This window comes from Berghia stephanieae, chromosome 1, assembly GCF_034508935.2.
Source record: "Berghia stephanieae isolate SIO BIC M18660-M18661 chromosome 1, UCSD_Bste_1.3, whole genome shotgun sequence".
NCBI classification, from domain to species: domain Eukaryota; kingdom Metazoa; phylum Mollusca; class Gastropoda; order Nudibranchia; family Aeolidiidae; genus Berghia; species Berghia stephanieae.
Window position 1 is genome coordinate 79,990,420 of NC_088360.1, and position 5,000 is coordinate 79,995,419.

General features: G+C 38.3%; 1 protein-coding gene across 2 annotated transcripts in view; it reads right to left on the reverse strand.

Moving 5' to 3' along the window:
* The window catches only part of LOC144958438 (uncharacterized), a 14,440-nt gene that overhangs the window by 7,995 nt on the left and 1,445 nt on the right, over nt 1-5,000 (reverse strand). The window lies entirely within an intron of this gene.

Sequence of the window (5,000 nt, forward strand, 5' to 3'; positions counted from 1 at the left end):
TGTGTGCGCGCGCGTGTGTGTGAAAGAGATTACACAAAAATACCTTTCTCGGGAGCTTCCAAATGATTACGTATACGATAAATTTGAAAACCACATTGTTGAATCAGCTTGCAAAAAGGAGAACATTTATCTTTGTTTCACAAAAATAGGTATAGAAAGAAAAAATTTTTCTAGTAGATTGATTTTGAAAAAAAGATTGCTCAATTTTTTTAAATTTAATGATAGTTTCTTTATTTTCCGGTCGGTTTTCTTGATTTATATCTCATTTTTCAATTCTCAATGCGACGAGCACACTGATGTATCTCGTGTGATTCAACAGCGTTGTTTGTTTTTTTTAATATATATATACTGAGAGTCCTCACTAATTAATTCCTGAGCGTTGAGATGGTGACGCAACTATTACATACAAGACCTTGCAGTCGAGTCGGCAGGGCTTTTGGGTTACACAACCACTATTTACCCATCGGTCAGCGGTACTCTTTGATGTATACAACACTCACCGCCTTTACGCAAAGCCGCCTGCCCATAAATCAAGAGATGGTCTCCTAACTGTTCACAAGCGAACTGTCAAACGAGCAATCGATGATTGGATAAGAATCTCAAGATCTCATATAATAAGGTAAGTTTTGGAGAGGTGATATCCCCCCACCCGTCATCGGACAGAACTTTCATTGCGTTATATCATATAAGCTCCGCCTCCTCTTTCTATTCCGGAGTGACGAGATTAGACGAGAGGACGCGAGAAAAAACTGATCACGTGATCGGTAAGTCGTTCGTTCGGTGTCCGTTCGGTGAGCAACTATAACTCGATAATGTTGGTGGAAACAACATCAATTCCAGTAAAGCACCTTTGAATTGATCAAATACTAACACGTGAATCCCCATAAACATGTTTCAGCTGTTCATAAATGTTTACGGGTACACGTTGTCACGTTATAGTAGAACGACCTTAAGTCTCAATAGGAAACTAGCATTTCAAGATGTTGTAAGGCTATCTTGTGTTGACAACCCCTCTCGGCCGTCGAATGAAAATTACTCCCCATGATATATAAACCCTTGCCAGTCCGCAACTCGCACATTGCTATTCTTGATCGCACGATGCAGGGTTGATTGTGCGTGTGTAATGTTCAGGGCCGGATAATATCAAGGCAGAACGCAGGTTACTGTGTTATGTGAATCGGACGTTTGAAATCATAGAATAGAAAACACCGATATGTACTATGCAAGTAGGACTAATACTATGCAAGTCCAAAAAGAATCAGCATAGAGAACGCCGATCTATGCAGTCAGTTCGATCAAATAGTAACCATTATAATCATAGAACAGAAAAGGTCGATCTGTTCCATGTGTACGAGTCCCAATAAAGTAGAACACAGAGAAAGAAAAATTGTGTTATGAAATATTCAATGCTGGCTAGTTGTATTGCCCTGTTCAGTGACAAATAAAAAGAGGCTTGTGTCGTTATATCACATCTCCATAAAAGAGTGTGATAATATTTGGTGCATTAAAACGTATTCGGTCAACTCACTATCCAGATACAACAGGATAGTGATTAGTCTGGTTTGTGAAGAACGTTTGAGAAGCGGTACGGTTGTTCTCAATATACGCTTTATCCGGGTCGGTGTTTGACTAATAATGTAGAAGTACCTATTCTACACATCTCCTTCACAAGAAGCCGAATCAAACTTCGTTATAAGGAACAGAGGAACAAACATGAGAGAACAACATGACAAGAGTTGTTTGTTTGTATTGTAGTTTCTTTACGGGTTACCAAATAGGTCCGTTTTATTGTCAAACCGTTTTATTTTATTTTTGACATATTTTTATTTTTGAAATAAAGTTATAATTTAATTAATTCAGCTGACTTGTTTAGTAATTTAAAGCTATACTTTTGTGGGGACCTTTTGTAATATTATTAGTCCGATTGTGGTTGGAAATATCTTTCTATCCTAAATATCATGAAACTGGTGACACACATCTCTCTGCAGTAAGGTACTCAGTCTCATCGCGCTGTTTGTGGCATTTTTTTTGTGTCAGATTTCTTGGAGCTACATGTTGGAATTGGGGTTCTTTTAAATAAGCTCATGCAAATTTCACCATTGGATAGGAAAATTGCGTAAATCTTGTCTGGTCTAAATTTAAAGTTAAAATCATGAAGAGTCACCATTTTAACGACCTTAAGTCTCAATAGGAAACTAGGTTTTAAAGATGTTGTTAGGCTCTCATGTGTTGACAACCCCTCTCGACCATTTAATGCACCATTTTGTACTTCCGCAATTTGTACAGTATGTCAAAATCTCATTTTAAAGGCGAAATGAAAACATAGATTAATGTGCTTAATTATTGGTTAAAAAAATATTCCGGAAAACTTATAAAAATGATCTTTTTGATATAATCACACCTGATCTATAAACCCTTAAGAAATCTAGTGGTGTGAGGTCTGATGATCGCAGAGGGACCAGCAATTGGAATTCATTTCTCAATCCAACGACTTGGAAAATTCCAGTCCATCTGTTTCTCACATCCGAATTCCAAATGGATGTGCGCCGCTATTAATGTACCCGTTCTGGTAACGAGCCCGAAACAGCAGAGCATCTGATGGAACGATGCGTTGGGACGAGGCTTCCGGGGGAGTTTGCGACGGTACGGATTTGCATCCTTGATCAATCGTCATAACATAGTAGTGAGAGCACCATTAGAAGCTGCTGTCATTATGTTGGAAACAAGATCGGTGACGTTTTGAACCCGCGGGAGGCAACACGATTCTAACATTGCCATAATACAAATCCTCAGAGACAGTATTTTCTTCGAAGAAGCATAGGGCCTATGAACTCTGACCACCATTAAACCACCCGAAGCGTTGACTTTTGTTAAACTTCGCTAAAAAAAAAACAAAAAAAAAAATTTGAGCATTTATATAGCGCAATATCCACTTAACGTGCTCAATGCGCTTTACAAGCGGTCCCTGGTCAACAGCAACATTTAACATGTAGGACGAGACATGACGCCTGTTAGGCGATATTACAATTTTTCGGACAAAGACAACGCTGTTAACGGCCAGGTACTCATTTTACACCTGAGTACGGTGAGAGAATGTGAGTAAAGAGTCTTTTCCAAGGACTCAACTATGCGCCGAGCGAGGCTCGAACCCAGGACCTTCCGATCCGAAAGCGAGTGTCATACCACTAGACCACATAGCCGCTAGCGTTTGTTTACATATTCACGATTTATATTGTGAACCCTATACTTGGACATTGCGGTGGTTTAAGTTACTGGACACCAAGAGCTATGCTTCGTCAGTGAAAAATAAATTTGTCTTATCTAATAAGTAACTTTCTTGACATTTAGTAAAATGCCTTAAAAATATTATTCACTGAACTGAAACTCTTTGGGTTTGAGAGTTGTGAGACTTTAACTTTATAGGGAAAGAGTTTAAACTTTTATACTAGTCTGCAATGCTATCTGAATCAATCCTATTTCAAAAAAGAAAAAACCCAACAACAACGAAAAACAAACAAACAAAAAACAAAAAAAACAACAAAACAAAACCAAAACAACCCCACAAATATGACATTGAAATAATTTATTAGGATGTAGCATGACCAAGAATGAAATAGAATGGGCTATTAAATCACTTAAAGATGGGAAAAGTCCAGGTTGTGACAACATTCAAGCTGAGATGATAAAAGCAAGCGAAGATGAAGGAGTTGAAGTATATCTAAGAATTTGTACGAAAATTTGGGAGAAAGAAATTTGGCCCTCAGATTGGAGGAGAGCAATTTTTATACCATTGCCTAAGAAAGGAGACTTACAACTATGCTCCAACTACCGAACAATATCACTCATCAGTCATGCAAGCAAAATCCTTCAAAAATTATCATGAAAAGGATTGAACGTAAACTGGAAGAAGTCAGTAACACCCAGGCAGGTTTTAGAAAAAACAGAGGGACAAGAGGCCACATATTCAATTTGCGTCAAATTATTCAGAAGCATCGAGAAGTAAATTCTGGCCTCCACACTTGTTTTATAGACTATTCGAAAGCTTTTGATTGTGTTAATCATGAGAAACTATGGGAAACTCTCCTGGATATGAACTTTGATCCTAGAATTAGAAACCTGATAAGATCCCTCTATGAGAACCAACAATCAGCGGTACAACTAGAAAGCGGAACAACAGAATGGTTCAATGTTACAAAAGGAGTAATACAGGGATGTATTCTATCACCCCCTTTGTTCAGCATTTACACTGAAGGTATAATGCGAGATGTGGAAAACGATGTCAGGAGAAGTAATTACAACGAACCTAAAATGCAAGGTCTACCCATAAAAGATCTGAGGTACGCAGGCGACACTGCATTACTGTCCACAACACCGGGGGGACTAGAGAATCTAATAACAACCAAAGGCCTTAAGCTGACCAAAATCATGAATACTGACAAGTGCAAAACAGATGCCATCACAAAAATCAATGGAGAAGAAATAAAAAGAGTAAAGAATTTTGAATATCTTGGAGCCAGGTTTGAGTACAACGGGAAATCGGCCCCAGAGATCAGGAGGAGACTAGCAATGGCAAGATCAATGCTAGAAAAGATGAATGATATCTGGAAAGGGCAGTTCATTCAAACAAAAATCAACATCCTCAAAAGTGTTGTTTTCCCAACAGCAACATATGGATGCGAAGCGTGGACTATCAACAAAGCAGAGAGCACAAAGATCACAGCTTTTGAAATGGCATGCTATAGAAAAATACTCAGAATATCATGTACTAAAAAGCAAACAAAAAAAAGAAGTCCTGAGAAGGATCGGAATAAAATCAACAATTCTTCTTCAAACTGTAAAGAAATTGAAACTGAACTATTTTGGCCATACGACTCGCCACGAATCTTTAGAAAAGCACATTCTGCAGACAAGGGTAGACGGCATGAGAGGAAGAGGTAGACCAACAAGATGCTGGGAACAAGATATATGTGAATGGCTGGAAATGACAACAACTCAAGCAA